General features: G+C 42.8%; 1 protein-coding gene across 4 annotated transcripts in view; it reads left to right on the forward strand.

The window, feature by feature from the left end:
- The window catches only part of mpp7a (MAGUK p55 scaffold protein 7a), a 115,254-nt gene that overhangs the window by 28,130 nt on the left and 74,608 nt on the right, over positions 1–12,516 (forward strand). Inside the window, exon 3 of one of the 4 annotated variants that reach the window (XM_061922349.1) lies at positions 2,032–2,151. The exons of 2 other annotated variants lie outside the window; for them this stretch is intronic. The gene's annotated coding sequence lies outside the window, so the exon portion shown is untranslated. Of the gene's footprint in view, positions 1–2,031; positions 2,152–10,413; positions 10,559–12,516 lie in introns of those variants that run through there. One more of the 4 variants, XM_061922350.1, reaches the window with a different exon arrangement.

The following is a 12,516-nucleotide window of genomic DNA, read 5'->3' on the forward strand; positions in this document are numbered from 1 at the left end:
AGGGAGAACGGACGCATTTTGGCTTAAAAACTAAAGTAAAGTTGAAGTTATGACGCTGAAACACCCTCAGTTATCAGCTCGTGTCCATCATAGTCTGCCGTGTTGTAGCTACTTCTGAATCACTAGTCCTGGACTCCATGCCGATTAATAAAGTAAGTTTCTTACAAGTAGCATTATCACTGGAGGACAAGGAATATGAGAGTCCAGTCCATAGTGGATCTAACATAATAGTGTGAGAGTCCAGTCCATAGTGGATCTAACATAATAGTGTGATAGTCCAGTCCATAGTGGATCTAACATAATATTGTGAGAGTCCAGTCCATAGTGGATCTAACATAATATTGTGAGAGTCCAGTCCATTGTAGATCTAACATAATAGTGTGAGAGTCCAGTCCATAGTGGAGCTAACATAATATTGTGAGAGTCCAGTCCATAATGGATCTAACATGATAGTGAGAGTCCAGTCCATAGTGGATCTAACATAATAGTGAGAGTCCTGTCCATTGTGGATCTAACATAATAGTGAGAGTCCAGTCCATAGTGGATCCAACATAATAGTGAGAGTCCAGTCCATAGTGGATCTATCATAATAGTGTGAGAGTCCAGTCCATAGTGGATCTTACATAATAGTGAGAGTCCAGTCCATAGTGGAGCTAACATAATATTGTGAGAGTCCAGTCCATAATGGATCTAACATGATAGTGAGAGTCCAGTCCATAGTGGATCTAACATAATAGTGAGAGTCCTGTCCATTGTGGATCTAACAAAATAGTGAGAGTCCAATCCTTATTGGATCTAACATAATAGTGAGAGTCCAGTCCATAGTGGATCTTACATAATAGTGAGAGTCCAGTCCATAGTGGATCTAACATAATATTGTGAGAGTCCAGTCCGTAGTGGATCTAACATAATAGTGAGAGCCCAGTCCATCGTGGATCCAACATAATAGTGAGAGTCCAGTCCATAGTGGATCTAACATAATATTGTGAGAGTCCAGTCCATAGTGGATCTAACATAATAGTGTGAGAGTCCAGTCCATAGTGGATCTAACATAATATTGTGAGAGTCCAGTCCATAGTGGATCTAACATAATAGTGTGAGAGTCCAGTCCATAGTGGATCTAACATAATAGTGAGAGTCCAGTCCATAGTGGATCTAACATAATAGTGAGAGTCCAGTCCGTAGTGGATCTAACATAATTGTGAGTGTCCAGTCCATAGTAGATCTAACATAATAGTGAGAGTCCAGTCCATAGTGGATCTAACATAATAGTGTGAGAGTCCAGTCCATGGTGGATTTAACATAATAGTGAGAGTCCAGTCCATAGTGGATCCAACATAATAGTGAGAGTCCAGTCCATAGTGGATCTAACATAATTGTGTGTCCAGTCCATAGTAGATCTAACATAATAGTGAGAGTCCAGTCCATAGTGGATCTAACATAATAGTGAGAGTCCAGTCCGTAGTGGATCTAACATAATATTGTGAGAGTCCAGTCCATAGTGGATCTAACATAATAGTGAGAGTCCAGTCCGTAGTGGATCTAACATAATTGTGAGTGTCCAGTCCATAGTAGATCTAACATAATAGTGAGAGTCCAGTCCATAGTTGATCTAACATAATATAGTGAGAGTCAAGTCCATAGTGGATCCAACATAATATAGTGAGAGTCCAGTCTGTCTTCCGTAGCCTTGAAGTCCAAGGCCGTTCAGCCAGAACTAGATGATGACCTCAGTTGTGTGCAGGCCGAGTCAGAACCCGCCTTTAGGAGATAATAAAAGTTGCAGAGGACAAGGAAACAGGATCAAGCCGTGTGATAAAAAATCAGGAAAGGGAACATTTGTCCACGGATGTCCTTTGCTGAATGTTTGCCACAGAAGGTCTCTTATGTCTGTCAGCGGCAGCAATTAACACATTCCACCACCTTTTCCATGAAGTGGACATTCAAACTGGTGTGTGTGTGTGTGTGTGTGTGTGTGTGTGTGTGTGTCATCTCATTTGCATGTGCTTTGCATGGGTTGCCATGGAAAAGGAGAATTGGACCGAGGACAAAAGGGCGTAAAGACAATGCGGTGATTGTGCATCACTGAATTACAGCCCATGAAGAGAATGACTAACATGATTTAAAGGCCACAGGTCTAACAAAACTATGGTAAGTGTCTCAACTATATAAATATTTATATATATATACCGTATTTCCTTGAATTGCCGCCGGGGCGCTAATTAATTTAAAACCTCTTCTCACTCCGGCACTCACCAAAGGCATGCGGTAAATTGAGGCCTGTGCTTATAAATTTGAGTGTGATGTAAGGATACCATCATGAAAAGCGCATTTAATAAAAAAAAAACGTTATTATGGTCTTACCTTTACTTATAAATGAAGTCCATGTGCAGCTCCTTCTGATCAAAAGCATCGATAACTTGTTTATAGAAGTCTTCCTTATCTTTCCTCAGTTTTAAAAGTCTCTCTGTCTCGATGGAGATCTTCCTTTATTACCTCCTGCTTCCATTGAAAGTCCAGTTTATTTTAGATATGTAATCCTCCATGTTAAAAGTGCAAGCGAGAGGAAAAAATAAACCATCGCTGCTTGTTGTCACTTCTTCTGCGGCCGAGTAGTCGCAAGAAGGATCACTAGCGCCCTCTACCGCCAGGAGGCGGGAGTCATTTATTGACTCATATTTGACACACGCAGCTACTGTATATTAATAAAACATAGCTGCTTACTGTTCTCTTTAGCATATCCAATAGCTTGGACCTTAAATCCTACTGAATAGCTCTTAATCTTCTTCCCTTTATGCGATTTCAAATGATTGAAATCACCCGACTCCATTTTGAAAATTATGACGGGTGAAGTGTCACTCGTGACGTGACGAGTTTGACCCTGTGGAAATTCTAGGCATATGCATGCGCTAATAAAAATAATATTTTGCAAAACGAGTTTGACCCGGCAAAATCCTGAGCCGGCGGTAATGCTAAGCATGTGCTAATTATTTTGCGAAACGAGTTTGACCCGGCAGTAATTCTAGACAGGCGCATACTATATACCCGGTGGCAATTCAAGGAAATACGGTATATATATATATATATATATATATATATATATATATATATATATATATATACACATACACACATGTTAGATCAGGAAAAACACAGAGGCTATTTCATCCCTACAAGCCTGTTTCGCAGGTTTCCCTGCTCTTCAGGGGATTTTATAATAACATAGGCTCCAGCACCCCCCTGCGACCTCGAAAGGGATAAGCAGTAGAAAATAGATGCATATATAATAAAAATCCTCTGGAGGGCAGGGAAACCTGCGAAACAGGGGATTTTATAATAAAATATATAATAAAATTGTCAGGTTTGTACCTGGCAGTTTGGTCATGTTTTAGTTTTTCCTCTGTGTTGGTCTTATTTCCAGTCAGCGCTCTTGTTTCGTCTTTATTTCCTGCTGTTATCATTGAGTGTTTTTTTTCCCCCTCAGCTGTGGCTGATTGGCACCGGGCCCCACCTGGTGTCAATCAGCCAGTTGCTTTTTAAGACCTGCTTGTTCCTCCACTCCACGCTGGATTATTATCAATACGACTCGTAGCTCCGACCTTTTGTACCTGAACCTGTAGCTGTCTTTTTTTTGTTCCTCGTCTTCTAGTTCCTGTTCCTGGCATCGAGAGTAACAAGCAGTAGAAAATGGATTAGAAAGGGCAGATTTTAAAAAATTCAAATACAAAAATAAAATTCAAATATTTGAACTTGGGTCTTCCCGCGGGCCGGATTTTGGGGACCCCTGCCGTAAACGAATAATTATTTAGCCTAAGCTCCGTTTCAGCCAGCGTTTAAGCCCCCCTCGGCCCCCTCGGACTTATTTAAGTGCCCCGTGTATTTCTTGAATCTCCCACGGACTCATTGATCGTTTACAGACTGAGTTCTGGGAGGAAGTGATGCCAGACAGACCGCGCCACAGGATGTTTTCCATTCGTCGAAGGAGACACCCCCCCGAGAATGCGAGCTCCCGTGGATTTGATTATTTAAAAAAATGTAGCGTGTGCTTTGTATTACCTGGACTAGAAGACTAACTACGGAAAACATTGAATGCATTTGGACACTTTTATCAGTTATTGTCTGGCTTTGTAATAAAGCGGTTTGGTAACTCGGAGCTATCCATCAATCTTCTTCCGCTTATCCGAGGTTGGGTCTTGGGCGCAGTTGGGTGTTCCAACAGGACAATGACCCCAAACACACCTCAAAAGTGGTAAAGGAATGGCTAAAACAGGCTAGAATGAAGGTTTTAGTTTGGCCTTACCAAAGTCCTGACTTAAACTGGCTCACCTGCACGGGCTTCCTGTGCACTTAAGATGTGACTTTAAGGTTTTACTACTTACGTATAAAATACTACACGGTCTAGCTCCATCCTATCTTGCCGATTGTATTGTACCATATGTCCCGGCAAGAAATCTGCCTTCAAAAGACTCCGGCTTATTAGTGATTCCTAGAGCCCAAAAAAAGTCTGCGGGCTATAGAGCGTTTTCCTATCGGGCTCCAGTACTCTAACAGTTCGAGATGCTACCTCAGTAGAAGCATTTAAGTCTCACCTTAAAACTCATCTGTACACTCTAGCCTTTAAATAGACCTCCTTTTTAGACCAGTTGATCTGCCGCTTCTTTTCTTTTTTCCCCTATGTCCCCCCCTCCCTTGTGGAGGGGGTCCGGTCCGATGACCATGGATGAAGTACTAGCTGTCCGGAGTCGGGACCCAGGATGGACCGCTCGCCTGTGTATCGGTTGGGGACATCTCTACGCTGCTGATCCGACTCCGCTTGAGATGGTTTCCTGTGGACGGGACTCTCGCTGCTGTCTTGGATCCGCTTTGAACTGAACTCTCGCGGCTGTGTTGGAGCCACTATGGATTGAACTTTCACAGTATCATGTTAGACCCGCTAGACATCCATTGCTTTCGGTCCCCTAGAGGGGGGGGGGGTTGCCCACATCTGAGGTCCTCTCCAAGGTTTCTCATAGTCAGCATTGTCACTGGCGTCCCACTGGATGTGAATTCTCCCTGCCCACTGGGTGTGAGTTTTCCTTGCCCTTTTGTGGGTTCTTCCGAGGATGTTGTAGTCGTAATGATTTGTGCAGTCCTTTGAGACATTTGTGATTTGGGGCTGTATAAATAAACATTGATTGATTGATTGATTTCTTTATGCAGAGTAAATCAATCCGCAAATGTGCGGGTGTTGCTGATGTTGTGACCGGGTGAATCTATAGTAATATAATGATCATGAAGTTTATTTTCAGTCGAGTCTGAGAAAGAATAACAGTGACAACTCTGAGATATATATTTAAACAGTGTACATTTTCAAAATAGGTGGCGACTTGTCCAGGGTGTACTCCGCCTTCCGCCCGATTGTAGCTGAGATAGGCGCCAGCGCCCCCCAAAAAGGGAATAAGCGGTAGGAAATGGATGGATGGATACATTTTCAAAATATGAATTAGTGTACTTTGGGAGAGGTGAGTGTGAATGTTGTCTGTCTATCTGTGTTGGCCCCGCGATGAGGTGGCGACTTGTCCAGGGTGTACCCCGCCTTCTGCCCAATTGTAGCTGAGATAGGCGCCAGCGCCCCCCACCACCCCGACAGGGAATAAGCGGTAGAAAATGGATGGGAGAGGGTAGGCCGTGGTTTCATTTGCAATCTGGGAACGCCAGAATCGATCATCTTGCAAAGAGATTTTTTTTTAAAAATTGGTAAGAAAAGTGAAAGTGAAGCAAAATGTATGCAAAATGTACACCAAAGCATATCTAATACGTACTATCTAGACCACAAGGAGTTTTTAAAAGTAGTTTAAAATCATTTAGTAATTGAAGGGCTTATGTACATGTCTTGTTTTGCTCAAATTCTCAAACTTCCGTCTTAAACCGAAATATCAAACTTGTTATGTTTTTTTTTTTTTTTTGTTTGTTTTTGTTTTTTGACTGTTTTGAATGCCTTTTGATCCGATAATGTACACAGGTTTGAATCAATAAAATAACTCGTGCAAATGTATACAAATGGAAAACGGTGACATCATTTGATTGACAAATTCATACAAACCCCGTTTCCATATGAGTAGGGAAATTGTGTTAGATGTAAATATAAACAGAATACAATGATTTGCAAATCATTTTCAACCCATATTCAGTTGAATATGCTACAAAGACAACATATTTGATGTTCAAACTCATAAACTTTGTTTTTTTTTTGCAAATAATAATTAAGTTAGAATATCACGTCTGCAACACGTGCCAAAGTAGTTGGGAAAGGGCATGTTCACCACTGTGTTACATCACCTTTTCTTTTAACAACACTCAATAAACGTTTGGGAACTGAGGAAACTAATTGTTGAAGCTTTGAAAGTGGAATTCTTTCCCATTCTTGTTTTACAAACCCCGTTTCCATATGAGTTTGGAAATTGTGTTAGATGTAAATATAAACAGAATACAATGATTTGCAAATCATTTTCAACCCATATTCAGTTGAATATGCTACAAAGACAACATATTTGATGTTCAAACTCATAAACTTTGTTTTTTTTTTGCAAATAATAATTAAGTTAGAATATCACGTCTGCAACACGTGCCAAAGTAGTTGGGAAAGGGCATGTTCACCACTGTGTTACATCACCTTTTCTTTTAACAACACTCAATAAACGTTTGGGAACTGAGGAAACTAATTGTTGAAGCTTTGAAAGTGGAATTCTTTCCCATTCTTGTTTTACAAACCCCGTTTCCATATGAGTTGGGAAATTTTGTTAGATGTAAATATAAACAGAATACAATGATTTGCAAATCATTTTCAACCCATATTCAGTTGAATATGCTACAAAGACAACATATTTGATGTTCAAACTCATAAACTTTGTTTTTTTTTGCAAATAATAATTAAGTTAGAATATCACGTCTGCAACACGTGCCAAAGTAGTTGGGAAAGGGCATGTTCACCACTGTGTTACGTCACCTTTTCTTTTAACAACACTCAATAAACGTTTGGGAACTGAGGAAACTAATTGTTGAAGCTTTGAAAGTGAAATTCTTTCCCATTCTTGTTTAACAAACCCCATTTCCATATGAGTTGGGAAATTGTGTTAGATGTAAATGTAAACGGAATATAATGATTTGCAAATAGTTTCAACCCATATTCAGTTGAATATGCTACAAAGACAAGATATTTGATGTTCAAACTCATAAACTTTGGTTTTTTTTTTGCAAATAATAGTTAAGTTAGAATATCACGTCTGCAACACGTGACAAAGTAGATGGGAAAGGGCATGTTCACCACTGTGTTACATCACCTTTTCTTTTAACAACACTCAATAAACGTTTGGGAACTGAGGAAACTAATTGTTGAAGCTTTGAGAGTGGAATTCTTTCCCATTCTTGTTTTATGTAGAGCTTCAGTCCTTCAACAGTCCGGGGTCTCTGCTGTCGTATTTTACACTTCATAATGCGCCACACATTTTCAATGGGAGACAGGTCTGGACCCGCTCGACATCCATTGCTTTCGGTCCCCTAGAGGGGGGGGGTTGCCCACATCTGAGGTCCTCTCCAAGGTTTCTCATAGTCAGCATTGTCACTGGCGTCCCACTGGATGTGAATTCTCCCTGCCCACTGGGTGTGAGTTTTCCTTGCCCTTTTGTGGGTTCTTCCGAGGATGTTGTAGTCGTAATGATTTGTGCAGTCCTTTGAGACATTTGTGATTTGGGGCTATATAAATAAACATTGATTGATTGATAAACATGTGGACAATGCTGAACAAACAAGTCCATGTCAAGGAAACCACCGCGCAAAACATGACGACCCAACAAGAAAATCTATATTATTGATGGTATGTCTTCCGTTTGATTGGCCGATGTTCACCATTTGAAGAGTGGAAGTGGCCCGTAAATGTTTGGGTGCTGTGAGCGTGAGAGAGGAATGCCTGAGTGGTGACTGACACTGACTGTGGTCTTCTTCGTGTGTCAGCCGGGGACAATGAGCTGCTGTTTCATCATGGGAAGCAGGGAAAGAAGCCAACATACAGCACTGGAGTAATTCAAATTTAAAGTCATGTAAAAATAGTACAAACATATTTTAAAATATATGCAAAAATACTATATAAATGATTCAAAAATCATTAAAATAGCAATAAATAAGAATATTGAATTCCATCCATCCAGCTATCTCCTTCTGCGTATCCGAGGTCGGGTCACGGGGGCAGCAGCCTAAGCAGGGAAGCCCAGACTTCCCTCTCCCCAGCCACTTCGTCCAGCTCCCCCTGGTGGATCCCGAGGCGTTCCCAGGCCAGACGGGAGACATAGTCCTCCCAACGTGTCCTGGGTCTTCCCCGTGGTCTCCTAGCGGTCGGACGTGCCCTAAACAGATGCCCGAACCACCTCATCTGGCTCCTCTCCATGTGGAGGAGCAGCGGTTTTACTTTGAGTTTCTCACCCTATCTCTAAGGGAGAGACCCGCCACCCGGTGGAGAAAACTAATCTCAGCCGCTTGTACCCGTGATCTTATTCTTTCGGTCATAACCCAAAACTCATGACCATAGGTGAGGATGGGAACGTAGATCGATCGGTAAATTGAGAGCTTTGCCTTCCGGCTCAGTTCCTTCTTCACCACAACGGATCGATACAGCGTCCGCATTACTGAAGACACCGCCTGTCCATCTCACCACCCACTCTTCCCTTACTTGTGAACAAGACTCCAAGGTACTTGAACACCTCCACTTGGGGCAGGGTCTCCTCCCCAACCCGGAGATGGCACTCCACCCTTTTCCGGGTGAGAACCATGGATCGATACAGCGTCCGAATTACTGAAGACGCCGCACCGACCCGCCTGTCCATCTCACGATCCACTCTTCCCTTACTTGTGAACAAGACTCCGAGGTACCTGAACTCCTCCACTTGGGGCAGGGTCTCCTCCCCAACCCGGAGATGGCACTCCACCCTTTTCCGGGTGAGAACCACGGATCGATACGGCATCCGCATTACTGAAGACACCGCCTGCCGACCTCACCATCCACTCTTCCCTCACTCGTGAACAAGACTCCGAGGTACTTGAACTCCTCCACTTGGGGCAGGGTCTCCTCCCCAACCCGGAGATGGCACTCCACCCTTTTCCGGATGAGAACCATGGATCGATACAGCGTCCGAATTACTGAAGACACCGCACTGACCCGCCTGTCCATCTCACGATCCACTCTTCCCTTACTTGTGAACAAGACTCTGAGGTACTTGAACTCCTCCACTTGGGGCAGGGTCTCCTCCCCAACCCGGAGATGGCACTCCACCCTTTTCCGGGTGAGAACCACGGATCGATACGGCATCCGCATTACTGAAGACACCGCCTGCCGACCTCACCATCCACTCTTCCCTCACTCGTGAACAAGACTCCGAGGTACTTGAACTCCTCCACTTGGGGCAGGGTCTCCTCCCCAACCCGGAGATGGCACCACACCGTTCCACACAGCGTCCGAATTACTGAAGACGCCGCACCGACCCGCCTGTCCATCTCACGATCCACTCTTCCCTTACTTGTGAACAAGACTCTGAGGTACTTGAACTCCTCCACTTGGGGCAGGGTCTCCACCCTTTTCCGTCCGAGAACCACGGATCGATACAGCGTCCGCATTACTAAAGACGCCGCACCGATCCGCTAGTCGATCTCACCACCCACTCTTCCCTCACTCGTGAACAAGACTCCGAGGTACCTGAACTCCTCCACTTGGGGCAGGGTCTCCTCCCCAACCCGGAGATGGCACTCCACCCTTTTCCCGGGCGGGAACCATGGACTCGGACCTGGAGGTGCTGATTCCCATCCCGGTCGCTTCACACTCGGCTGCGAACCGATCCAGTTTAGAGCCATCAGGACCACATCATCTGCAAAAAGCCGAGACCTAATCCTGCAGCCACCAACGCAACGCCCTGACTGCGCCTAGAAATTCTGTCCATAAAAATTATGAACAGAATTGGAGACAAAGGTTGAATATGTTAGGTTTTGGTTACATTAATTATAATAAGGCAGTATTTATATATGTACAACTTCCCTGTAAGGCTGGTTTCCCAATACCTTTGATGTTTGGTTCTTGTTCCAACACCACCACCCAGTGGTCATTGTTGTCATTACACCCTGAACAGGTCGTTTCTCTTTAGAAAGTACTGTACTACAAACAGTTTTTTCCCCACCAACATTTAACATACCTGAACTAATCATTGTTTCAATTTGGAGTCTTCAGTCTTTTTCATTTCCTGAGCAAATTCTTTGGATTATTTTACCCCCCAATAAAGTATTACCAGAACCACGGCAAACTCAACTGAGGGTTCAGGCGGTGTCAAAGTTCCGTGGTCATCGTTGAGCCAAGAAACCAAACAGAAAGGATAAGGCCCCGAGCTTTTGCCAGGGAACGGGAGTTTCAGGTCCGTTCAGGTGAGCAGATCCACCTGGTGGGCAGGCCACTTCCTGTTTGGGAGGGTTGAGTTTTCATGGGAGCGCCTGCACATGCGCGACACGCTTGCCTGCCTTCCACTTGCAGGAAGATCCGGATCTGGTAGGTCTTCTTTTTGTTCTTTCCGATATTGTTGGCCTGATGGCTATCACACCAGTGTTGGTATCTGTATCTGAGGGATGTGTTTACCATTTTTCTACGCGCTCTGTGGTCTGGTCACGACTCACCGGCTGCAGTGTTGCCTTATCCGGTCTCCTGGCGTGACCACAGGAATCTGGCTATGCCAGCCTGTCATTGATACCATATTTCTATTTCTTTATTGCATCACTCAACAGTAGGAATCATACTTAAACACATTTAAGAAGTGTGTAAAAATGGTATTTCAACGGGTCACTCATGCACAATTCATTGATATTCCTTATGTACTCTAATGGTTTCTAGAATTCACGCAATAGGAGGAAATTCCCGCCTTCTTTGACTTAATTTGTACCGTTCTACAGTAAAAATTCCCGCGTTTTTGGAACAATTTCGCTTGTTCGTCTAAGTCCAAGTCTAAGTCCAAGTTTCCCGGAATTCCACAATCCCCAGGAAATCTTGTCATGGTTATTTAATCATTGAATGCTTCAGTCCTCCTCACTAGCCATTAGGGTTGTCCCGATACCGATGTTTTAGTACCGGTACCAAAATGTATTTCGATACGTTTCCGAATAAAGGGGACCACAAAAAATGGCATTATTAGCAATGGTAATGGGTCCCATTTTTATAGTCTTTGGTATGACTCGGCCGGGGTTTGAACTCACAACCTACCCATCTCAGGGCGGACACTCCAACCACTAGGTACCACTGAGTAGGTCTTCGGTAAATCTTAAGTAAGTAAAAAATCTTAGGGTAAATGAAACTTAAGTCTATTATTGTAATTTAGTCCTTAGATAAAATAGTGAACATACTAGACAACTTGTCTTTTAGTAGTAGGTAAAAAATAAAGTAACATATTGTGTCATTTATACACCTATTATTTTGTCAACATTAAGAGGGACAAGCTGTAAAAATGCACAAATTCATTGATATTCCTTAGTTACTCTAACGGTTTCTAGAATTCACGCAATAGGAAGAAATTCCCGCCTTCTTTGACTTTATTTGAACCGTTCTACAGTAAATAATTCCCGCGTTTTTGAACAATTTCCCTTGTTCGCCTAAGTCCAAGTCTAAGTCCAAGTTTCCCGGGATTCCACAATCCCCAGGAAATCTTTTCACGGTTATTTAATCATTGAATGCTTCAGTCCTCCTCACTAGCCATTAGGGTTTTCCTGATACCGATATTTTGGTACCGGTACCAAAATGTATTTCGATACTTTTCCGAATAAAGGGGACCACAAAAAATGGCATTATTAGCAATGGTAATGGGTCCCATTTTTATAGTCTTTGGTATGACTCGGCCGGGGTTTGAACTCACAACCTACCGATCTCAGGGCGGACACTCCAACCGCTAGGTACCACTGAGTAGGTCTTCGGTAAATCTTAAGTCAGTAAAAAATCTTAGGGTACATGAAACATAAGTTTATTATTGTAATTTAGTCTTTAAATAAAATAGTGAACATACTAGACAACTTGTCTTTTAGTAATAAGTAAAAAATAAAGTAACATATTGTGTCATTTATACACCTATTATATTGTCAACATTAAGAGGGACAAGCTGTAAAAATGCACAAATTCATTGATATTCCTTAGTTACTCTAATGGTTTCTAGAATTCACGCAATAGGAAGAAATTCCCGCCTTCTTTGACTTTATTTGAACCGTTCTACAGTAAATAATTCCCGCGTTTTTGGAACAATTTCGCTTGTTCGTCTAAGTCCAAGTCTAAGTCCAAGTTTCCCGGAATTCCACAATCCCCAGGAAATCTTGTCACGGTTATTCAATCATTGAATGCTTCAGTCCTCCTCACTAGCGATTGTTTTCCTGATACCGATATTTTGGTATTGGTACCAAAATGTATTTCGATACTTTTCTGAATAAAGGGGACCACAAAAAATGTCATTATTAGCAATGGTAATGGGTCCC

Source organism: Nerophis ophidion, linkage group LG15 (assembly GCF_033978795.1).
Source record: "Nerophis ophidion isolate RoL-2023_Sa linkage group LG15, RoL_Noph_v1.0, whole genome shotgun sequence".
NCBI classification, from domain to species: Eukaryota; Metazoa; Chordata; class Actinopteri; order Syngnathiformes; family Syngnathidae; genus Nerophis; species Nerophis ophidion.